At 41.5% G+C, this 26529-nt stretch overlaps 1 protein-coding gene across 1 annotated transcript in view; it reads right to left on the reverse strand.

The window, feature by feature from the left end:
• LOC129834279 (xylosyl- and glucuronyltransferase LARGE2s-like) overlaps nucleotides 1-26529 on the reverse strand; it is a 224494-nt gene that overhangs the window by 122719 nt on the left and 75246 nt on the right. The window contains exon 2 of the mRNA XM_055899127.1: nucleotides 3170-3239. The gene's annotated coding sequence lies outside the window, so the exon portion shown is untranslated. The remainder of the gene's footprint in view (nucleotides 1-3169; nucleotides 3240-26529) is intronic.

The raw sequence follows: 26529 nt of genomic DNA on the forward strand, positions 1-26529 counted from the left end.
TTGTGCTCATTGTGTGAAGAGTTTTGAAAAAGTGACCTAAGTATTGAGAAATGGGCCCTAGCGATTGTAAAAAAACTGTACGTATCAAAAGTAAAAGTATTAACAATTTCAAATTCCTTATATTATGCAAACCAGACGGCACAATTTGTATTCAATTTTTTATTTACGGATAGTCAGGGGCACACTCTAACACTCAGATATTAATTTACAAATGAAGCATTAGTGTTTAGTGAGTTTGCCAGATCAGAGGCAGTAGGGATGACCAGGGATGTTCTCTTGATAAGTGCATGAATTGAACAATTTTCCTGTCAAAATGTAACAAGCACTTTTGGGTGTCAGGGAGTAAAAAGTACATTATTTTCTTTTGGAACATAGCAAAGAAAAGTAAAAGTTGTAAAAATATAAATAGCAAAGTAAAGTACAGATACCCCAAAAAACAACTTAAATAGTATTTTAAAGTATTTTTACTTAAGTACTTTACATCACTGAGTATATATACCCCAAATTGGGTGGAGTCTCCTCCTTCTCTCTAAACATTACATCTTTATTACTAGGAAGGAAGTTAAGTGATACGGGCCACAAACTGTTCCTTCTCCCTTAAGGTGACCTGACCTGACCTCGACACACCTTCCTCACTTATCCACAGCTCTCCACCCTTATCAGTGACTGCCAAAATCAAATCAAATCAAATTGATTTATATAGCCCTTCTTACATCAGCTGATATATCAAAGTGCTGTACAGAAACCCAGACTAAAACCCCAAACAGCAAGCAAAGCAGGTGTAGAAACACGGTGGCTAGGAAAAACTCCCTAGAAAGGCCAAAACCTAGGAAGAAACCTAGAGAGGAACCAGGCTATGAGGGGTGGCCAGTCCTCTTCTGGCTGTGCCGGGTGGAGATTATCACAACATGTGGTCGTCTGCTATGCGCTCAGTACATTCCAAGCTTAATTGCCTCTACCATATACATTCCTCCTACCGATAACCATTAACTTCTGGTGTCGACCCTCTAAACCAGGTGTGGGCAATACCAGTCCTCAGGGGCCTGATTGGTGTCACAGTTTTGCCCCAGGGCCCCAGCTAACACACCTGACTCCAATAATCACCTAATCATGATCTTCAGTTTAGAATGCAATTTGTTTAATCAGCTGTGTTTGCTAGGGACGGAGAAAAAGTGTGACACCAATCAGGCCCTCGAGGACTGGAGTTGCCCACCCCTGATCTAAACCATAGCACTCAATATTTCAATAGGTTACCTGGTAATTAACACTATTCCAAGTTTAGGAGTCAGAACCCAGAATCCATCACTAGCCAAGTGAAAGAGACTCTAAAAGGTGTCAGAGCCTCAGAGGAAAAAAAATACATTTGTCAAGCCTTCCTTCAACTCTTACCACCGCCATTGGGAGCACGAACCTAATGTTCTAACAGTGAACTGCACCTTATTTAGATCATAACCGAAAGGTGCAGTGGCTTCAACTCGCATCTGATGAAATGGCTGAATTACTGATGAGACAAGCAAGGCGGACTATGGATGACTCACTGCGTCTGAACTGCACTCATAATAGTGTGAATTGAATCTAGCCGATGTGCTTGTCCAAGCATGGAGCTAGATGCATCATAGCAACAGACTGAGCTTCTGTTTGTATAATAACAGAAAGGTACTGTAGCATTAACCTCGTCCCCCAGGTTAATGGCCTTAGTGGGAGTGACCATATCATTTTATTGGAGTGACCTACTGAGTAAAGTTTTATCACCACTTCATTTCAGTGAACGCGTTCCGTGGGCAGCATCTTCCCACGAATCTCTGCGCGTTACCTAGCAACTACAAACATAATTACAATTTGTCCGATTGGAAACGTTATTATTTGATACCGAATAGTTTAGATTTGGTTGATCAAGGACACCAGTCTACGGAAGTTTCAACAACGATCCATCTGTCTGTAAACAATGGCTCGTTGCGGGACGAAGCAATGACTGACCCTGGCCACTTCTTATGAAACGACAGAGACGGCAAGCAGCTAGTGCAACACTAAATGCAATGTTCCTTCAATAGCCTAGCTAGCTAGTTAGCTAGCTACAGTAGTAACATCGTTTGATCACAATTAACACGTTTTAATGAAGCAGCAACTGCCTGTTCTGCGCCGAGTCATTGCAGTATCGAGACAGCTCAGCTGCTGCTGCTGCACGTAAGAGGTGCCCTAGACATGTGGGGGTAGGTGTTGCGGGAGGTGATTGGTTGGTAGATTAAGCCGATTAAGCAATTGAGTAATGCGCCTTGTATCCTAGCCGTAGCGGGGTCATCAACAACCTTGATGTTCCGGTTTTCAGGGGAAACGGAAGAGAGCGCCTTTGACGTGACTTCAGCTTTCGGACGTTAACAAGGCGACACTCCATCTTAACTCCTCCTCCACATTTAGTGGATTGGTTGAACAGTGCAGAGGAGAACCTCCCCCAACATTTAAAAACAAAAATCTCGTTAAGACCAGAATGTGGCGTTTCTCTTATGCCTGCTACGTGAGGTTGTATCCTAACGAAGGTCAAGTTTGTGTACCAATAGACCTTCCGCACATTTAGGCGAAGTGTCTGGGAACGAGATTATTGCAGCATCGACTGATGTGTAGACACACACAAACATGTACGTGACTAAGCTTTTTATTAAAGTGTGCTAGCAAGGACAACAAAAGATACAGAGCTCAGAAATTAGCTTGATCATACAGTTAAGTGTGGAATGAAATGGCATGTAATTAAAATAAACCATCAATCATTTTAACCAAACATGTTTGGGCATAATGATTTTCAGAATGATTGATTTCAGACTAGTTCAATGGAACGGTCAATAAAGTTAAAATAGATTGTAACTAAAAGAGTCATTTCATACTTGACTGAACACACAGGAGCAAACACACACAGCACACACACACGAGCACGCACGCACACCTGAGGGAATCAAAAGCGGAGGCAGCCGGTCCCTCCAAAAAACAAAATGGTAGCACACACTGGTTTTCAGGTGTGTCTCTCTCCTCCTCTTTCTCCCTATCATTCCCTCTCTATCTCGCTGAACTAAATATAACCATGCACCCAATCACACACTCACTACTTATTTATATCGAGCTGTGTTTGTTCTGTAGACCTGTTGAAAAGCAGAGTGATGTATTGGCATCCCAGTCTTACCATTATGCTTCTGCCTCTGTGCTTCTACTGAGGAGACCCCTTACACACCCACCGTAGCTTCAGCTCCAGCCTGTAAAAACATACACACATGAATCATTATCTAGTATTTACTCACTCACAAACACAGAGCACATAATAACATATACGTGTCCAAACAAGCTCCCTGAGGTAAAGAGAAAAAAATTATCTTAACACCAATCCCAGTTTTTGAATAAACAGCTCATTCACGTAACCCCAAACACAAATGTATGACAACAACATCAAAACCCTAACCCACCAAATACCCAGAGCACTGACTCTATGTGTATGTCTTGAAACCTACTGTACAGTACTTTAGTGTTCTCAGAGACATACTGTTCTGTTCTCTCCCGTAGCGTCTCTTTGACAGGGAACCTTAGAACGGGAAACTTTCTGTTCCACCTCTGAAACCCCCAATTACCTTAATCTTCTTACTCCAGTAATCCCAGCAGGGGAACCTTTTTGATGTGACACGCTTGAACAAACATCAAAGTTGGTGTCTTGATGGTGTGGGCACTGTGGGCTGGGCTGTATGTGCCTATGGATGCCCATTAGAGCAGCACTAGTGGATTATTCTGGGATAGGAGGAGAAAGGGCCTAATAAAGGCATTGGATGTGATGGTCGGATGCGATGTGCAGACGAATTTGTGAGCAAATGTGAGCAGTTTCAATGGAGGTGAAGTGTGGGAGTGTGTTTACTGAATGTCTGTGTGCATATAACTTTAACAGCCTGCATAGGCTTCTAGCATCAGAGAGTAAGGGTTGGATGAGGACGTTCTTTCTCCTCTTTGTGCTAAGGCTTGCACGGACATGAACCTCAGTCATAACTACACTACATAACGACAGCAGCTTCACCAGAACACAAAAAAGCACTCAAGGACAAGACTCCTTTTGCGATTCCAACAACACACACACAAAACCATTGGAACTTTCCACTCATCTTCCCTTCACTCCTGTAATGCAAGGTCTTTCTCAAAGGTCAGCGTCTCTGTGTGTGTGTGTGTGTGTGTGTGTGTGTGTGCGTGTGTGCGTGTGTGCGTGTGTGTGTGTGTGTGTGTGTGTGTGTGTGTGTGTGTGTGTGTGTGTGTGTCTCTGTGTGTGTGTTGCTGTTGTTGTGTCTTTAGTATCATTAAAGGTGAAGACTGTTATTTTATCAATCACTTGATTTGATCACGTGATTGAACTAATCATTAACGGCCTCCCGGGTGGCGCAGTGGTCTAGAGCACTGCATCGCAGTGCTAACTGCGCCACCAGAGTCTCTGGGTTCGCCCCCAGGCTCTGTCGCAGCCGGCCGCGACCGGGAGGTCCGTGGGGCGACGCACAATTGGGCTAGCGTCGTCCGGGTAAGGGAGGGTTTGGCCGGTAGGGATTTCCTTGTCTCATCGCGCTCCAGCGACTCCTGTGGCGGGCTGGGCGCAGTGCGTGCTAACCAAGGGGGCCAGGTGCACGGTGTTTCCTCCGACACATTGGTGCGGCTGGCTTCCGGGTTGGAGGCGCGCTGTGTTAAAGAAGCAGTGCGGCTTGGTTGGGTTGTGCTTCGGAGTACGCATGACTTTCGACCTTCGTCTCTCCCGAGCCCGTACGGGAGTTGTAGCGATGAGACAAGATAGTAATTACTAGCGATTGGATACCACGAAAATTGGGGAGAAAAGGGGATAAAATAAAATTTAAAAAAATAACTAATCATTAACTAGGAAGTCGGGGCACCACGGAAAATGTTCAGATTCCAAAGTTATAATTTTCCGAATATTTTTCAGGTATTCAGGTATTTTAATATCTGATCAATTAGTCTTCTATTAATGAAATATTATTATTACGTCAGTCTCATCTGAACGTCATAAATTGTTGGTTATCTGCACAAACTCAGCCTTTACTATAAATCATCCATACACCAATTGGCTCAATTATTTATTTACTAACTAATTAAACAATTACAGAATATACAATACATAATGTCATTATACCGTCCCTGGTGGACTAAACAAAAACAGTTTGGTTATAACACGATAGATTCAGAGAAGAGAAGGGGTTTTGGAAGGAAACTAAGGAAACTAAGGAACATGGGTCTCTATGGGAAGCTATTCTCACATAAATACATATGCCACTAATGATCGCTCATTCGGAAAAGCAATGCATTGTAATAACGTGAAGCTGGTGATGTGAGGCTCTGGTTTGCCCTGTCCTTTGTGGAATCTTCCGGGTCGTCGTGTGGTCACGTGGTCTGAGAGGTTAATTTCACTCCGGAGAATCGTCCACGTCGATCAGTGTTCTCGTACTAGATTTGCTACCTTTCCAGCTGCAGTCAGTTAGGCTGTCATCTAGGACTCACTTCTTCTTGAGTGATCAATAGTTCAGAGTTCATACCATTACCCTGGGAGGATTTCTGCAAGCTGCTAGCCGCTCCAAGGATGGGCAGTGGAGATACGGTTGGTGATCGCCATTGATGTCCCCCTCTGGTGGTTTACCCTCGGAGGATTTCTGCAAGCCACCACAAGAATGCCCAGAGGATGTCCTGGTTTGAGATTGCCGTTGCTATCCCCCCTGGTTGTTTACCCTGGAAGGATTTCTGCAAGCTTCTGGCCGCTCCAAGGATGGGCCGGGGATGTCCGGGTTGGGCATCGCCGTTCCGGACCTGTCGTCTGGCCGTCCAGGCTGGTAGATCTGGGCAGTAACTTAGGCAGATGTTTGCAACGTACACACACTCTCAAAATACATAATTACATTTCTTTCCAAAACAAGCGGGGTTGTGGCACTAAGTGATTTGCTGTATGGGGACTTTGTTCATGGCTCTATCACTTCCTAAGTGTCAAGGGAACTGAACCGAAAAGGAATGAAAGCAAAAACAAATTCTACATACGTCCATGGTCTTGGCTAAATGACTTTATCATGGCATTGTCTTGAAACGACCCAAGCTGCTTGCTATAGCTAGCTAAAGCAGCTAACTAGCTAGTTAACTGTCAGGTTTGTCTGTCAGGCTAGCTAAATGTGTGCTGCGCTCACGAAAGCTCATGAAAGCTGCCACTTTCACTACCTAACGTGAGCCATACAGACAACCAGCTAACTAGCCATGGAATAGAGATTAGAGTAATTTGTGTTCATCTGTTGGCCTTGTTTGCTAGTATGTTGCCTCATTTTCCTATTATTTGACAGCTTGCTTAGCTGTCGTGTTATGGTAGAAGCCCATGCAGTCAAATGATATTGAGTTGCAGTGGTATTTGTTCACATAGCCAGCTAACAAGTTGTTTGTTTTGTCGTGTTTCTACCGGTGCTATTCATTTGAAAATTGTCCTAGTTTCGGAACTAATCAGCTGACATTGTCTAACTCTGTAGTTGTCTGTCAGGCAACAAAACCCTGGCACTTGATCATTCCTCTACAAAGACAACCAGCTTCTGACCATAGGTCTTGAAGTGTGTGTACCCGATGTAGTCTTTACGGTTATAATTCAATCCTGCTGTTCATCTATGAACATATTTATGAATGTCTTTTTGTGTGCTCTTTCAATGAACTGAGAAACCAATCTGGCCATTTTGATTGATGATTGACTGATGGAATGAAAGTGCTGTATAGCGTTATGATGATGCTATATACGTGTTTGTGTGTAATGGGATTTGATTGATTGAAAGTGCTGTATAGCATCATGATTTAGTTGAGTTTATTAGGATTCCCATCAGCTATTGCACATGCAGCAGCTACTCTTCCTGGGTTATCACATGATTATACTGTGCGCGTGTGTGTGTGCGTGCGGGCGTATGTATGTGTGTGTGTGTGTGTGTAGGAGGGTAATGGGAGACGTGTTGTAACTGTAACACACAATTTACTTTGGAAACCCCTAGGAGGTGATTATTAGAGAGCATGTGTATGACTGAGAAAAATAAAGAGAGGAAGGTAGAGAGAGAGAGCGTGTGTGTGAGTGAAAGAGACAGAGAGAGAGAGAGATTATGATCCTGACCACAATTGTATCCTATCTATTCCTCTCTCACTATCTCCCCCTTTGTTACTCTTGTCCTCTAGGTCAGTGAACGCGGGGGAAGTGATGTGGAGAGTACAGGCTCAGCAGAAGAAGGCAGGAAGGAAGAGTTAGAGATGATTGGAAAGATACAGATGTGGCGTGAGGAGGGAGGAGGGAGGAGTGGAGCGAGATGAGAGTGGAGGGAGAGAGGAAGAGGAGAGTGAAGAGGAGAGTGGAGGGAGAGGAACATGGAGAGGAAGAGGAACATGGAGAGGGAGAGGAGGAGGGAGAGGAAGAGGAACATGGAGAGGGAAAGGAGGAGGAAAAGGAATAGGGAGTGCACACCAGAGTGGGGAGTCTACATTTCCACTAGAGTGCATCTGTCCCAAGTCTCACCATTCACCTTTGTATCACACAGCTTACTTTGTGCAAAAACATAGCTGCTCAAAGCGGTTGCGCACATATTGCTACCTATGTACACTACATATGTGTGGACACCTGCTCATCGAACTTCTCATTCCAAAATCATGGGCGTTAATATGGAGTTGGTCCCGCTTTTGCTGCTATAAAAGCATCCAATCTTCTGGGCAGGCTTTCCACTAGATGTTGGAACATTGCTGCGGGGACATTAGTGAGGTTGGACACTGATCTTGGGCAATTAGGCCTGGCTTGCAGTCTGCGAGCCAGGCCCAAAGGCGTTCCATGTGGTTGAGGTCAGGGCTCTGGCAGGCCAGTCAAGTTCTTCCACACCGATCTCAACAAACAATTTCTGATTGACCTCACTTTGTGCACTGTGGCATTGTCATGCTGAAACAGGAAAGAGCCTTCCCCAAACTGTTGCCAGCACAGAAACGTCTAGAATGTCATTGTATGCTGTAGCATTAAGATTTCCATTCACTGAAACTAAGGAGCCTAGCCTGAACCATGAAAAACAGCCCCAGACCATTATTCCTGATCTACCTAACTTTACAGTTGGCACTATGCATTGGGACAGGTAGCGTTCTCCTGGCATCCGCTAAACCCAGATTTGTCCGTCGGCATGTCAGATGGTAAAGCGTGATTCATCACTCCTGAGAATGCATTTCCACTGCTCCATAGTCCAACGGCGACGAGCTTTATGCCACTCCAGCCGACGTTTGGCATTGCACATGGTGATCTCAAGCTTGTGTGCGGCTGCTCGGCCATGGAAACCCATTTCATGAAGCTCCCGACGAACAGTCCATGTGCTGACATTTCTTCCAGAGGCAGTTTGGAACTCGGTAGTGAGTGTTGCAACTGAGGACAGACAATTTATCTATGTGCTATAGCACTCGGCGGTCCACCATTTTGCGTCTGAGCCGTGGTTGCTTCTAGACGTTTCCACTTCACAATAACAGCACTTACAGTTGACCGGGGCAGCAAGAGCAGGGCAGAAATTTGAAGAACTGACTTGTTGGAAAGGCGACATCCTTTAACAGTGCGATGTTGAAAGTCACTGAGCTCTTCAGTAAGGCCATTCTACTGCCAATGTTTGTCTATGGAGATTGCATGGCTGTGTGAAGGGGTGTCCACATACCTTTGTATTATAGTGTATGTACAGTGCCTTGCAAAAGTATTCATCCCCCTTGGCATGTTTACAATTTTGTTGCATTACAACCTGTAATTTAAGTGGATTATTATTTGGATTTCATGTAATGGACATACACAAAATAGTCCAAATTGGTGAAGTGAAATGAAAAAAATTAATTGTTAAAGAATTCAAAATGAAAAAGTGGAGCGTGCTATGAAGCCTCTAAATAAGATCTGGTGCAACCAAATACTTTCAGAAGTCACATAATAAGCTAAATAAAGTCCACCTGTGTGCAATCTTAGTCTCACATGATCTGTCACATGATCTCAGTATAAATACACCTGTTCTGAAAGGCCCCAGAGTCTGCAACATCACTAAGCAAGGGGTACCACCAAGCAAGCAGCACCATGAAGACCAAGGAGTTCTTCAAACAGGTCAGAGACAAAGTTGTGGAGAAGTAAAGATCAGGGTTGGGTTAGAAAAGAATATCGGAAACTTTGAACATCCCACAGAGCACCATTGAATTCATTATTAAAAAATGTAAAGAATATGGCACCAAAACAAACCTGCCAAGAGAGGGCTGCCCACCAAAACTCACAGACCAGGCAAGGAGGGCATTAATCAGAGAGTCAACAAAGAGACCAAAGATAACCCTGAAGGAGCTGCAAAGCTCCACAGCGGAGATTGGAGAATCTGTTCATAGGACCACTTTAAGCCGTACACTCCACAGAGCTGGGCTTTATGGAAGAGTGGCCAAAAAAAGCCATTGCTTAAAGAAAGAAATAAGCAGACACGTTTGGTGTTCACCAAAAGGCATGTGGGAGACTCCCCAAACAAATGACTGAAATTCACATCAGACCAGTACATTGCCGGGTTGCTACTGGCATGTTAAATGGTTCTAACTGTACAGTGAATAATCAAACATTGGTACCAGTACACGGACTGTAAGCCGGATGTGTAAAATGGTTAGACTTTACATTAGATCAGCGTGACCGACAACATGAGCTGAACGGTACGGAATGGCTAGAAGCTCTGAAACTTTCATCAGAGAAGAAGAAAGTCTCTATCAGACCAAGCAGGCGGACGGTGTTGAACCGTCACAAATGGTTACCAGACCAGTATAGGTGCAGCGCGAGCTGAAAACGTCACAAATGGTCAGGAACTCTCGACGAGTGTAGAAGATAAAGACTACACATTCACAGTCTGCAGCTGTATATGTAAAATAGTTGACCGAAGACAAGGAAATAAGAACATTTCCCTATCGAACGACCATTGGTACGTCTGGAAGACCAGTTCTAACAGACACGCCGAGACCAACCTACTACAACTACAAAGGACATGGTGACCTCTGGTGGACAACCAGAGACTTACACAACCAGCGACTTCTGATAAATTACTATCCATAGATGGACCGGTTGATTTCAACAGAGATGACAAGGACATACAAGCGTAAATATGTGTTGCATTTCTAAATCCGAATGAGCGGTGGTTGGGGTGCTAAATATCCATATTTTCAATGAGCGTATTATTCAACAGCATGTACGATAGTTTAATTCCTTTGTCTCTTCTTCTCCCGCCACCACCCCCCCCCCCCTTTCATTGTATAACAAGCCATCATATCGGGTTAGTCAACTAGGGACTTTTCATTGCATCATGTTAGTAACCAATATATACTATATCTGGTGTGTGTGTTTATGTATTTCTGTGTAGTTAGTTAGTAAACAAATAACTAAGTTCATTTGTAGATCGCTGATTCCTCATTAATGCTAGGGTTCGTGCATATATCCAAGAATTTTGCGACATTCAGAATGGGACTGATAAGGTAACAATTAGCAAATGATTGATGGATGACGGCTATGATATCGAGATATTCTGACCTATTCTTGAGTTAATTCGGGAAACAGCAACTCATTAAACAAAATTTTCCCGTGGTGCCCCAGATTACTACTTAATTAATTGTTATATGATTAATTTAATCTCGTAATAATTGAATGTGGTATGTAATTCTTCAATGAATAGCCATCGCATTAATGATAGTCACGACACGACAGTGGTGTCAGTAGACCAGTGTGGGGGACCCTGCAAAGGCCCCTTCCCAGAAACGACAGGTACTGGTCACTGAAGGCATTCCAATTTCAGCTTGTGCATTCACTTTGTAATGGTTACAGTGGAAGGAAACAGAGTGCCAATTGTGTGGCACCATGGGGTGTGGACCCGAGCTGTTACTCATAATTTGAAAGCTGGCCACTCCCCGGTGAAGTTTTGAGGGGCGCAAGAGAGTGTGTGGCGTGCATCCAGAGTGGACGCAGGGCTAAGACTGGGAAATGTGTAGAAACCTCCTTTGGGTGTTCTATGTGTTCTGTGCCACTTTGCAGGATGGGGCTGTGCCATGTACCATTACAGTGTGATATATACATTTGTCCTTCAAGTCTTATAGGGAAATTGTGTCATTTTAAAAACTGTGTTTTGTGTTTTCTCTTTTCACTGATTTGCTGTCAAAGTAGGCTACTATTTCTACATTGTATCAGGCCTAGTCTGTACCAAATATTATTGAGAGAGGTCTCTGAATAGTTAGCATTTTTACATTGTTACAGAAGTAAACATCTTTGTCAATATGATAACTCTCTCAATAAGCGTTTGGATTTTCTTTGCTCTGAATCTTTATCTAATACGTATTGCATTTACTGAATTGTAAAAAAAAAAATACATTTTGTGCCACTTTACAGGATGGGGCAATGCTTCAAGAAATGTCATGGCATGTTGTATAATAAACGAAACAAAATTTTTCTCTGAACAGTAGTTGTGTTTTGCATCTTTTCTAATACTTGTTGCATTCACTAAATCGTTGCTCGGCTATTTCTACATTTTGTTTCAAACCTGGTCTGTACTAAATCTTATTGAGAGAGGTTATCTACATGTTGAACGTCTATGAAGAGTTGATTGCATTTTTACATTGTAACAGAATGTGCCTCCCGGGTGGCGCAGTGGTCTAGGGCACTGCATCGCAGTGCTAGCTGCGCCACCAGAGTCTCTGGGTTCGATTGGCATAGCGTCGTCCGGGTTAGGGAGGGTTTGGCCGGTAGGGATATCCTTGTCTCAGTATGTAAAATGTAATAAAATGTATGCACTCTACTGTAAGTCGCTCTGGATGAGAGTGTCTGCTAAATGACTAAAATGTAAAATGTAAATAGAAGTAAGATACGCTGTCATTCAAATAGGCTACTTGGTGTGGGTTTTGAAATGCTTCCTAACCTGTCTAGGATGAGGGTGCCGCTAGCGGCACTCCCCCCCCACATTCCACTGAAAAGGCAGAGCGCGAAATTCAAAAAAATTATTTTTTTAAAATATTTAACTTTCACACATTAAAGTCCAATACAGCTAATGAAAGACACAGATCTTGTGAATCCAGCCAACATGTCAGATTTTTAAAATGTTTTACAGGGAAGACACAATATGTAAAGATGTAAATCTATTAGCTAAAAACACATTAGCATAATCCACCATCTTTTATTTGTCCACCAACACCAGTAGCTATCACCAATTCGGCTAAACTAAGATATTTATAGCCCCTAACCAAGAAAAAAACTCATCAGATGACAGTCTGATAACATATTTATGGTATGGGATAGGTTTTGTTAGAAAAATGTGCATATTTCAGGTAGCTGGCATAGTTTACAATTGCACCCACCGTCACAAATGGACTAGAATAATTACAATGAGCAACGTGTTTACCTAACTACTAATCATCAAACATTTCGTAAAAATACACAGCATACACTAATCGAAAGACACAGATCCTGTGAATACAGACAATATTTCAGATTTTCTAAGTGTCTTACAGCGAAAACACAATAAATCGTTATATTAGCATAGCACATGTGCAAACATTACCCCAGCATTGATTCTAGCCAAAGAGAGCGATAACGTAAACATCGCCAAAATATATTATTTTTTTCACTAACCTTCTCAGAATTCTTCAGATGACACCCCTGTAACATCACATTACAACATACATATACAGTTTGTTCGAAAATGTGCATATTTAGCCACCAAAATCATGGTTAGACAATGAGAAATGTAGCCCAGCTGGTGAGAAAATGTCCGTGCGCCATATTAGACAGTGATCTACTCGTATACATAAATACTCATAAACGTGACTAAAAAATATAGGGTGGACAGCGATTGATAGACAATTTAATTCTTAATACAATCGCGGAATTACATTTTTTAAATTATCCTTACTTTTCAATACAGTTTGCGCCAAGCGAAGCTACGTCAAAAAACATGGCGTCCTAAGCCACTAACATTTTTCGACAGAAACACGATTTATCATAATAAAAATGTCCTACTTTGAGCTGTTCTTCCATCAGTATCTTGGGCAAAGGATCCTTTCTTGGGTCTAATCGTCTTTTGGTGGAAAGCTGTCCTCTTGCCATGTGGAAATGCCAACTGCGTTCGGGATGAACTGGAAGCGTGCCCAGAGATTCACAGCGTCTCAGAAATAAATGTCCCAAAATCGCACTAAACGGATATAAATTGCTATAAAACGCTTTAAATTAACTACCTTATGATGTTTTTAACTCCTATAACGAGTCTTAACATGACCGGAGAAAGATTACTCCCAACACTAATGCTTGGAACAGGTGCGGGTCGGTGTCCTCCACGCGCATGACGCAGCTGCAAAAGAGTGACTAGCTACAGGGTTTTTTAATTTATAGTGCCTGTGATTGCGCAATCGACCCCATTCAAATTGTCATCACGTAAAGGCATCCAGGGTAAGACGTAAGCAGTGTCCGTATACTCATAGGAATAACATTGGCTTTAAAACTGACTCCAGAACAGTGGCCAAAATTTCTGAAATCTGACTCCATGTCAGGGAAATTGCTGTAGAATGGGTTCTGTTCCACTTAGAGACAAAATTTCAACTCCTATAGAAACTATAGACTGTTTTCTATCCAATAATAATAATAATATGCATATTGTACGATCAAGAATTTTGTAGGAAGCCGTTTCAAAAATTACACGATTACCATAAATAGTGACAACAGCGCCACCAGCTTTAACAGGCTAAGTATTGTCTTCTGGTCACATTTTAGATAATATATTATACTTGGTACATTTTGAGTGAGTCATTTAGTCAAATTTACTACAATTTACAGTGCCTTCAGGAAGTATTCATACCGTTTGGTTTCTTCCACATTTTGTTGTTACAGCCTGATTTCAGAATGAAATCAATGTTTTTTTCCCTCACCCTACACACAGTACCCCATCATGACAAAGTGAAAACATGTTAGAAATTGTAAGAAATGTATTGAAAATGAAAAAACGAAAAAATCTAATTTACATAAGTATTCACACCCCTGAGTATTGTATTGTAATGTATTTACTTACAAGTTTACTTACAAGAAGAAAAGTTCTTGACATTTTCCATATTGACTGACCTTCATGTATTAAAGTAATGATGGACTGTCATTTCTCCTTGCTTATTTGAGCTGTTCTTGCCATAATATGAACTTGGTCTTTTACCAAATAGGGCTATTTTCTCTAAACCACACCTACCTTGTCACAACACAACTGATTGGCTCAAACGCATTAAGAAGGAAAGAAATTCCACAAATGAACTTTAAACAAGACACACCTTAATTGAAATGCATTCCAGGTGACTACCTCATGAAGCTTGTTGAGAGAATGCCAAGAGTGTGCAAAGCTGTCATTAAGGCAAATGTTGGCTATTTGAAGAATCTCAAATATAAAATATATTTTGATTAACAATTTTTTTGGTTCCTCCATGATTCCATATGTGTTATTTGATTGGTTTGATGTCTTCACTATTATTCTACAATGTAGAAATTAGTAAAAAATTTATTCGGAGCATGTGACAAATCACATTTGATTTGATCTGTTAGTCACAGATAGCTTAAAGGTAGGGACATGGAACAGAAAACCAGTCAGTATCTGGTGTGACCACCATTTGCCTCATGCAGCGTGACACATCTCCTTTGCATAGAGTTGATTGTGGCCTGTGAAATGTTGATCCACTCCTCTTCGATGGCTTTGCAAAGTTGTTGAATATTGGCAAAAACTATACCCGCTTTCGTACATGTCGATCCAGAGCATCCCAAACTGCTCAATGGGTGACATGTCTGGTGAATATACAGGCCATGGAAGAACTCTGACATTTTCAGCTTCCAGGAATTGGGACGGTGCATTACATGGGGCCGTGCATTATCATGCTGAACATGAGGTGATGGCACAACAATGGGCCTCAGGATCTCATCATGGTATCTCTGTGCATTCAAATAGCCATCATTAAAATGCAATTGAGTTCATTGTCCGTAGCATATTGCTGCTCATACTATAACCCCACTGCCACCATGGGGCAGTCTGTTCACAACATTGACATCAGTCTACCCCTAGCCCACATGATACCATACACATGGTCTGCGGTTGTGTGTCCGGTTTGATGTACTGCCAAATTCTCTAAAACAACGTTGGAGACGGCTTTTGGTAGAGTAATGAACATTTACATGTTGTGTTTATATTTTTTGTTCAGTGTACATTCAAGAGGACACGAGCGACTGAGACCAGTGAAATCAAAGAGACTTCTTCTGAGTGATCGATTTAAAAACCACAGAAAATAACTCTATAGCCTCATCTCATCCGCTCCCTCTTGTTACCCGCTAATGATCGGAGACTTACCCTCTTACTGTGTCACAGTCAGAGCAACCAAAAAAGGCAATTTAATTGGTATTTATGAAGGGCCATTGTTACAGATCCTTCAGTTACGTCTCAGAGGAAGAAAGTGGTGATGTAGCCATGCTAAATCCAGGAGGCTGAATCAAGTGGACTGGGATTATAATGGAAGGACAAGAGGAGGGATAGGAGCTGACAGAAGAGAACTGGAGAAAAGGATGCATTACTTCTTTGACTCCTGTGTCATCATCTCTTTCTCCCTGCTTTTCTGGCCCTATCCCAACAGATTGACGTGGAATTGATCGCTTCTCCCAACTATTCGCACTGGACTCTTGAATGAAATCAGGACTCTGCTCTGAAAAAGCATTGGATTTTATTGACAATCTGTTTTTGGAGCGACCACAGTTCCTAAAAAAGGGACGGCCTGCTCCCAAACAGGAAAGGAGCTTGGATGCTAAGCGCTAACGTTGAAAAGATACTATGGGATACAATTCCTTGCCCGAAAAAGGTAACCCTCATTGAGTCTTGTATTTATCCACATCCTTGTTCGAGGCACAGTCCAAATGGCACAGTTCTAAGCAATCTTGTATCTATACCTTTTCAAGCCAACCCCGTGGCTATTTCGTTTTAGAGGGTTACCTACCGATCACAGCATGTTTGTGTTAAAGACTCCGTCTGATCTGAAAGCCTGCAGCTCCGGCATTGGACTGATTCATGTAAATGTCAGAAGTTTGTAATTCTAACTTCTCAAACTAACACAGACATTCTGATAGTTACTGAGACTTGGTTAAACAAAGTCTATGCCTGACTCTGATGTGTCGCTGAATGTTTATAATGTTTATAGATCTGACAGAGCTGGCAGAGGTGGAGGTGTCGACATATTCATAAAGAACACCTTGAATGTTGCTGTGTGTATTATCACCTCTGTCTCTAAGCAATTTGAATTTATTGTCCTAAATGTGGGCCTTGGTAATAAAGCCCAACTAATATCAGTAGGAGTTTATCGCCCTCCCGCGGCCCTCCCAATTGCTCTTAGCAAAATGTCTGACTTGCTGTCTAACTATGCTAAATCTGAATGATTGGGTGATCTTAACCTGGATTGGTTGATGCCAGTATCAGACTGAAAGATATTTGTACTGAGCTAAATTTAACTGAACTGATAATTAAACCAACCTGCTTCAACTTAAAAAAACAGAAAAATAAACTATTTTGGAATATCTTTCTGAGAAACGCCACTCATAAGTATGCAGTCAATGGAATATTTTGTAACGAGCTCAGTGACAACTGTTCCACTGCCTGCATTAGAGATACTAAGCTACCTAAATTGTGTCAATGCATTATTACAAAAGTACATTTAGATCTTTCAATGAGCAACATGTCCTGTATAACCTGATTTGGATCAGGCCCGTAAATGTTTTACCACTCTGTTTAACTCTGTTGCAGATAAGCATGCCCCATATAGGAGATTAAGGGTAAAGGACAAATTTAACCCATGGTGCATGCATGACTTGTCTGAAAGATTTCATGAAAGTAACTTAGCTTATGCTAAGGCTAGATTAACTGATTCTACCTCTGACTGGCAGTCCTACAGACATTTGAGAAATAGATATCTTACTCTGGTTAGAAAAGCAAAGTCAACATACTTCTTGAATTGTGTATCTGAGAGTGGTCAAATCTTTGAGAAAGAAAACTTCACCACCTCATTGCCCCCAACAGGTTATGACTGACTCTGGTCCCATAACAGACAAAAACTACATTTGTGGTGCTTTTAGTAATCATTCTGCCTCAGCTGGCCATCTATTTGAAAGAATGGTTTCTGAAAATCTCAAGTTTCCACGAGAGGGACTACATTATTCACCACTAAACAGATAGCAGAGAACGATGCATTTCCAAGCACTCAATGTTTTTGTTCTTCATTTCTTCATGTATTAAGTGCCTTGCAAAAAACATTATGTAAGAATGTCCACAGGAGCTGATTCGCTCTGATCCCTTTCTACTGCAGCTTTCTGCCCCCCTCACTGCAGAACATGTGATCCAGATTTTTTATTTAAAAAAATGCTTCTGGTACTATTCCTAAGTTCTGGAAGGTGGCGCATGTCCTCCCCCTTTACAAAGGTGTTGATCCTTCTGACCTAGATAACTACCACCCAATTTCTAAACTATCTTGCCTTGCAAAAATATATGAATCACTGGCAAACTCTCAGCTAACAACTTTTTTAAAACTTCAAATTATATTCTTAATGTTATATTCTTAATGTATAACAAATAATACATTCTTGGGACGGCAGGTAGCCTAGTGGTTAGAGCATTGAGCTAATAACCGAAAGGTTGCAAGATCGAATCCCCGAGCTGACAAGGTAAAAATCTGTCGTTCTGCCCCTGAACAAGGCAGTTAACCCACTGTTCCTAGGCCGTCGTTGTAAATACGAATTTGTTCGTAACTGACTTGCCTAGTTAAAAAAAAATGTTTTAGAATTATTATATTCTAAAGTACCAAAATTTTAAATGAGACACCTAAACCCATTCAACTGGGATGGTTAACTCTCGAGGTTCCACTAATACGCACCAATCTAGGTAAATCCGCCTTCAGTTTTACTGTCCCCCATTTTTGGAATAGCCTACAAAACTCCCTAGATCTTGACTCTCTGGTGCCTCTAGGGCAGTTTTAATGTTGAATGAATTTAATGACAATTGCAACTGTTTGGATAAAGTAATTGTGTTTATGGTGTTTGAAGCTGTAGTGTTGATTCTGCAATTTGTAGTTTACTTTATTTTTATTGAGAATTTTTTATGTGTTTGCCGACGGGGGGAGATTTTTTTGGGCCCGAGCTGATACAGGACTAGTAAAGGCCCAGTGCATGACTTTTGTGAAAAAATGTAAACTAAATGCACTTGAGTCTGATCATTATCTGTACAAAACAGTTCATCTGATAATACTTGTGGAAAATAAAAACACTTGCTACTTACCATACAAATACTATACTTTACAAATGCAACTTGTGAAAACTGAAATGGTCTATTCCATTTTAGTAGATGCTCGTATCTTTTGATGTACTGTAAATGTTTGAGTACAGGGTTTTGTTCTTTCTGGAATCCATTAGAATGACAATATGTAGAGAAGGGGACAGGGCAACAACCAAAGTAGAGCGGTTGAAAAAAATAATATCGGTCCGTCTATATCGGTCCGCTAATACTAGTAATATCTATATCTTTTCTTTTTATTCAAATTTTTCGGGGCGTGCTTCAGCACCTCTACTTCCCACGGCTATGCTCTATGGGTTCCCCTGAATGAATACAAATCAAACAAAACAGAGGCCCTGGATGGCAGGGAGCTCGGCACAAGTGGTGTACTGGGCTGTACGCAGCACCCTCTGTAGCGCCTTACAGTCGGATGCCAAGCAGCTGCCATACCAAGCAGTGATGCAGCCTGTCAAGATGCTCTCAATGGTGCAGCTGTAGAACTTATTGAGAATCTGATGGCACATGCCAAATCTGTTCAGCGTGCTGAGGGGAAAGAGGCGTTGTGTTGCCCTCTTCATAACTGTGTCGGTGTCTTTGAACTAGGGTTGTCACAAAACCAGTATGGCGAAACTATGAGGTATCGAGGCAAGGAAACAGTAGGAGAACTTATTCAAACCTTACTTGAATAGGTTCTACTGCCACGGTTTGTATTTGTAATTGTATTTATTAGTGATCCCCATTATACTGTATATTGGGGATATTAGTGGGGATATTAGTGATCCCCATCCCCTGCTTACTCTTCCTGGGGTCCAAACCCATTAAGGCATTTACATCATCCATAAAACAAAAAATAACACACTACATCATATGACATTATCACACCACTTCATATCTACAATACAACATGTATAATACCACTATAATACCACAATATTACAATGTACGTGTGTGTGTATAGTGCGTGTGCTCGTGTGTGTGTGCGAATGCATGTGTTTGTAACTGTGTATGTGTGTCTCTTCAGAGTCCCCGCTGTTCCATAAGGTGCAATTGTGTCTGTTTAAAAAAAAATCTGATTCTACCTGCATCAGTTACCTGATGCGGAATAGAGTTCCATGTAGTCATTGCTTTATGTAGTACTGTGCAAGTCCCATAGTCTGTTCTGGACTTGGGGATTGTGAAGAGACCTCTGGTGGCATGTATTATGTGGCATTAAACAGATTCTCCCACTGCCTCCATTTTTTTGGGTCCTTAAAAAAACGAAATAATTGGCAATCTTTCCTAGTTTTTGGTGGTAGCAAAGCGTAGCCAGCAACCATAATGAAAAACTGTGTTTGTCACATTTTACTTTACCACTCTTCTAAATCACCCATGCGTAGTACTAGGTTCATTCTCTGATCCTTTGATTAGATATAAAATATGTTAATTCATACTGTAACATATCTGATAGGTTGACTGGGTAATTACTGTGTAAGTCTATGGAAGGGAGTGAGAACCACTAGCCTCCATACTATTGGATTGGAGGCCTTACATCAAGAGTAAGAAGGAAAATTGCTATTGAGACTACTTTAGACCTTCATTGCAAAACATTGTTTTTTGATCACCATTGTGTGGTGATCATGTCCTGTTATTCACCCATGACATTATTGGGTTTTTAAAACAATACAGCCATAAAAATGTACGTAAAACTATTTAATACTTAGATGTTGACTTATATCAATTACAAGCAATATAGACCGCATGCATGGTTAATATTTGCCATTTACCATCTTTCCTGTTTGTCCACCCCTCCTTTTGTGGCATTGTAATCCATTATGATTTCTTATTTTTGATGTTCCTGGTCACAGATTCTCCCATCCCTGTGCAGCGTACTCAGGACTGCCACATAGGACACTTGGGACGTGTCGACCATGAACACAAACTTAGGGGAATTGATAGGCCTGTTCCATGTATTCAACAGCTGAGGTGGGAGATCTGGCTTGTTTTTTCATACTGTTCCTACCATCGTCAGCTTCCTCTTGAGGAGCTCCTGTCCCAGCTTGTGCGAAGTAAAAAAGTTATTGCATGTGATGTTGTGGCCACGGAGTCCCTGTGTCACGTCCAGGACAACCCGCATCCCTTGTTTCTTCTCAGGGGCTCCTCCATCTGGCTTCCCTGTATACACTTGCAAGTTCCACGCATATGATGAAGCAGCATCACAGGCAGCCCATATCTTGATTCCATATTTTGCGGGTCTAGACGGTATGCAGCGGCCCCTAAATGGCATGAGCTGCTCATCAACAGTAACGTTGGGCCCAGGGTTGTAAAACAGGGGAAGGAGGTCCACACACTTCTCTCACACTGACCTGATTGCAGCTAGCTTGTCTCTCTGTCGCCAGGCTGGTCTGGTGTCTCGGTTATCGAAGAAGATAATGCAGAAAATAATGTGTACATTTTCCAGAGACATTGTTTGCACTGAAAGATCTCTGCCAGTTTCTGCATCATACAGCAAGGGTAAGACACCCAAAGTATGCATGTAAATGAGTTTGGTCCATCTCCTTCCATCTCTCTCCAAAAACACGCCTTCCCTCCAAATTAGTGCAGTCCAGAATGATTTTCTAGATGGTGTCTGGGATGAACAGTTCAAAAGAAGACTTGATGTTCTGCACATGAGTAACCGCCTTCCACGTCAGCCTTGGTTGCATTGTCAGACGGCTCATTGATCAAGCAGATTAGCAGACAACCATTACATTTCACAATTTTTTCACATTCATATTTCTCCTCCTGCAGGCTGCTGATGAGCTAGTTGCTGATGGGCTGGTCCTGGGGATGGCTGCTGACAGGCTGGTCCTGGGGCTGGCTGAGGGTCAATCTCATCCTCTTCTTCTAACTCACTGTCAGACTCCGAATTGACAGAGACAAATGGCGCCGACAGAGATGGCTGCTGTTTTACGATCCCGTAACCAACTGCGCTATTGTGTATGTTTTTTCACATTATTTGTAACTTATTTTGTGCATAATGTTTCTGCCACCATGTCTTATGATCAAAAAGAGCTTCTAGATATCAGGACAGTGATTAATCACCCCGTACTGGAGGAATTACTTTTCTTCAACGAGTCAGACGGGAAGGATTTACTTCAGACGCCTGACAAGGCCCTCATCCCCGTCATTCGCAGGAGAAAAATACGAAGGTATTGAGGACGAAGGTCCGGATGCCTTGTAAGAATCCATCGCCGAGAGGGTAATCTACCTTTACCAACGGTCCCAAAAGGCTAACGTACATTCAATCAATACCATGTGATTATCTGAGGACAGCGCCCCGCATACGAACGCATTAAAAACAGTTTCCAAGCAAGCAGAGGCGTCACGAAAATCAGCAATAGCGATAAAATAAATCACTTACCTTTGAAGATCTTCCTCTGTTTGCAATCCAAAGGGTCCCAGCTACATCAGAAATTGACGTTTTGTTCGAAAAAATTCCTTTATTTCCCAAAAAAGTAAGTTAACTTCTTTGGGCTGCAGGGGCAGTATTGAGTAGCCTGGATAAAAGGGGCCCATTTCAAACAGCCTCGTACTCAATTCTTGCTCGTACAATATGCATATTATTATTACTATTGGATAGAAAACACTCTCTAGTTTCTAAAACCGTTTGAATTATATCTGTGAGTAAAACAGAACTCATTTTGTAGCAAACTTCCTAACAGGAAGTGGAAAATCTGAAATCGATGCTCTGTTCTAGGGCCTGCCTATAAATGTGCTTGATATACATGCACTTCATACGCCTTCCACTAGATGTCAACAGGCAGTGAGAGAAGAAATGGAGTGTATATCTTGATCTGAGGTCGGATAAGAGCTCTTGGCATGACGTGACCCCAATTTCCGGTTTTCTGGAACGCGCGAGAAGGGACCGGGTATTGCCTTCTGAAAAGCTGTAGTTATAGACGGCTAATATCTCCGGCTTTGATTTTATTTGATAAATGTGACAATATCATCGCAAAGTATGTTTTTTCAATATAGTTTTATTAGATTATTGAATTTTTTTCGGGACGTTAGGCGTGTTGCGTTGTCTGCGTTTGTTGACGATGGAGAGCTTCACGCCACTTCGCTAGTGTGCTTGCTAATTCAAGAGGGAAAAATGCCATTCTAAAACCAAACAACGATTGTTCCCGACAACGGACCCTTGTAAAACATTCTGATGGAAGATCATCAAAAGTAGGACCCATTTTATGATGCTATTTCATATCTGTCGGAACATGTTTACTAATAGTTTGCGCCCAGATTTTGGGGACTCTTTCGCTATAACATAAGCTGGATGTCGTAATTAAGTTATTTTTAGAATTCTAACACGGCGATTGCGTTAGGAACTAGTGTATCTATCATTTCCTATACAACATGTATTTTTTAGTAATGTTTATGAATAGTTATTTGGTCAGAATATGTGAGTGTCAGAAAAATATCCGGACGTTCTGGGAAAAAGATGCTACGTTAGCACAATGTATAACCACTTATTTCAGCTCTAAATATGCACATTTTCGAACAAACATAAGTGTATGTATAACCTGACGTTATAGGACTGTCATCTGATGAAGCTTATCAAGGTTAGTCAAAAATTATATATCTTTTGCTGGTTTGTTACGATCGCTAACTTTTGCTGCTGGTAAATGGCTTGTGTTTCTGGCTGTTGTGGTAAGCTAATATAATGCTATATTGTGTTTTCGCTGTAAAACACTTAAGAAATCGGAAATATTGTCTGGATTCACAAGATGCTTGTCTTTCATTTGCTGTACACCATGTATTTTTCAGAAATGTTTTATGATGAGTATTTAGGTATTTCACGTTGGTGTCTGTAATTACTCTGGCTGCTTCGGTGCTATTTGTGACGGTAACTGTGATGGTAGCTGCAATGTAAAACTGATTTAAAGCTCAAATATGCACATTTTTCGAACAAAACATAGATTTATTGTATAACATGTTATAAGACTGTCATCTGATGAAGTTGTTTCTTGGTTAGTTTGGTTGTTTCTTGGTTAGTTAGGTTGGTTTTGTGCATGCTACCTGTGCTGTGAAAAATGTCTCTCCTTTTTTGTATTTGGTGGTGAGCTAACATAAATATACGTGGTGTTTTCGCTGTAAAACATTTTAAAAATCGGACATGTTGGCTGGATTCACAAGATGTTTATCTTTCATTTGCTGTATTGGACTTGTTAAAACTTCTTCGTTATAGGTGTTAAAGACATCATAAGGTAATTCATTTAAACCGACTTATAGCAGTTTATATCAGTTTATTGCGATTTTCTGGAATTTCTTTGTCACGCGCTATCACGAGTTGGACACCTCTCCTGCACATAGCTAGCGTTAGCTGCTATTTCTACAGGAGAAGAGGACATCTTTCAACCAAAAGATGATTGTTCTGGAGAAAGGACACCTTGCCCAAGATTCTGATGGAAGCTCGTCAAATAGTAAGAAGTCTTTATGCTGTTAATTCGTATTTATGTTGACAAATGTTAAACAATAATTCCGCCATGAATTTCGGTGCGGTCTCGCTTTAGCGCACGCTGTATGCGCAGTAGGTGGTGCCTCTCCAAGATGGCGCCGGACAGATTGCTTGAAGTTTGGCCACTACTCACATTGTATAACCACGATTTGTGCCGCTACATATGCACATTTTCGAACAAACCCTATATGCATTGTGTAATATGATGTTACAGGACTGTCATCTGAAGAAGTTTATGAAGGTTAGTCAAAAATTATATATCTTTTGCTTGCTTGTTACGATCGCTAACCTTTGCTGCTGGTAAATGGCTATTGTGGTAAGCTAATATAATGCTATATTGTGTTTTCGCTGTAAAAAAATTAAAACATCTGAAATATTGGCTGGATTCACAAGATGTTTGTTTTTCATTTGCTGTACGCTGTGTATTTTTCAGAAATGTTTTATGATGAGTATTTAGGTAATTCACGTTGCTCTCTGTAGTTATTCTAGTCGCTTTGGTGAGAGTTGTGATGGTGGCTGCAATGGTAAACTATGATTTATACCTGAAATATGCACATTTTTCTAACAAAACATATGCTATACAATAAATATGTTATCAGACTGTCATCTGATGAAGTTGTTTCTTGGTTAGTGGCTATTTATATCTTTATTTGGTCGAATTTGTGATAGCTACTGATGCAGTAAAAAAATGGTGGAGTAAAAAAAGTGGTGTCTTTTGCTAACGTGGTTAGCTAATAGATTTACATATTGTGTCTTCCCTGTAAAACATTTTAAAAATCAGAAATGATGGCCGGATTCACAAGATGTGTATCTTTCATCTGGTGTCTTGGACTTGTGATTAATGATATTTAGATGCTAGTATTTACTTGTGACGCTATGCTAGGCTATGCTAGGCAGCTTTTTTACTGATGGGGGTGCTCCCGGACCTGGGTTTGGGAGGAATTAGAGGTTAATGTGTGAAAGTTAAATATTTCTCAAAAATATTTTTTTGAATTTCACGCTCTGCCTTTTCAGTGGAATGTGGGAGGAGTTCCGCTAGCGGAACCCCGGAGCAAGACAGGTTAAGGGCTTGTAAGCATTTCACTGTAAGGTCTACACCTGTTATATTCAACGCATGTGACAAATAACTTTTGATTTGATTTGACATGATCCTCATATTGGGAAAAAAGTGGAAGACGCTCCCTCCACACTAGCTTCTCTCTCTGCAAAAATTATTTCTAAGGTCCTCTGAGCAGAGATTATTTTTGCCATACTGATTGATTCTGGTAACGAGCCACACATGCAAAGCTATTTATTTGTTGTGTCCCACCCCAATTTGCACCTGGCTGGGGTAGAGTGTGGGAAAATACAGAATTTTTTACAATGTATCGAAATAATGTATTGCAATAACATTGTGCAGGTTCCCGCAAGACATTGTCGTTTCGCACAATACAAAAGTTAAAGAGTGCGAGAAAAGCGTGAGACAGGCAGACAGGCAGGGAGACAGACAGGTTCTTGGTGCTATGTTGAAACAGCAGGCCCATGGAGGAGGAAGACAGAGTGAAGGCACACAGCAAACCTTTTTGTTGATTTTTAACTTGTTTTCACTTACACACACACACACAGTTTTCCACGCTTTTATTACCCGGTGGACCCGAACACCACATATGTAATGTAAACGTGTAGGAGTTGCACAGTCTACGCTCAATGAAAATGAGCCAAGACCAATGAGTCCCAGGATGAAAGAACTATTCATTGCATCCTTTTTATTTGACTAAACATTCAAAATGGGTACCACAGACCCGAACACCACACACGGGTTAATCAGGTATTTGGTGAAGTGAAAATATTAAGTACAGATGTCTCAAGTTTTGAGGGAGTGTGCAATTTGCATGTTGACTGCAGGAATGTACACCAGAGCTGTTGCCAGAGAATGTAATGTTAATTTCACTACCATAAGCCCAGGACCTCCACATCCAACTTCTTCACCTGCGGGATCGTCTGAGACCAGCCACCCGGACAGCTGATGAAACTGTGGTTTGCACAACCTGAGAATTTTTGCACAAACTGTCAGAAAACGTCTCAGGGAAGCTCATCTGCGTGCTCGTCTTCACCAGGGTCTTGACCTGACTGATCTTCGGCGATGTAACTTACTTCAGTGGGCAAATGCTCACCTTCGATGGCCACTGGCACACTGGAAAAGTGTGGTCTTCACGAATGAATCTGGGTTTCATCTGTACCGGGCAGATGACAGACAGCGTGTATGGCGTTGTGAGGGCGAGTGGTTTGCTGATGTCGACTTTGTGAACAGAGTGCCCTATGGTGGCGGTGGGGTTATGGTATGGGCAGGCATACGCTACAGACAACGAAAACAATTGCATTTTATCGATGGAATTAATGCACAGAGATGCCGTGACGAGATCCTGAAATGGTGGTCACACCAGATACTGACTGGTTTTCTGATCCACACCCCTGCCTTTTGTACTCCCAGTCATTTGAAATCCATAGATTAAGGCCTAATACATTTATTTCAATTTCCTGATATGAACTGTAACTCAGTAAAATCGTTGAAATTGTTGCATGTTGCATTTATTTTCGTGTTCAGTGTATAAAGGGTAACTTTTATGTTTTATTATTTATGATTTTTTTCAAGATTTCACTTAGTAGGATGGTCCTCCCCTTCCTCCTCTGAGGAGCCTCCACTGGTAAAATTGGTTCTGAGGTGGAGAGAGAGCTTCA

This window comes from Salvelinus fontinalis, chromosome 35, assembly GCF_029448725.1.
Source record: "Salvelinus fontinalis isolate EN_2023a chromosome 35, ASM2944872v1, whole genome shotgun sequence".
In the NCBI taxonomy this organism is placed as follows: Eukaryota; Metazoa; Chordata; class Actinopteri; order Salmoniformes; family Salmonidae; genus Salvelinus; species Salvelinus fontinalis.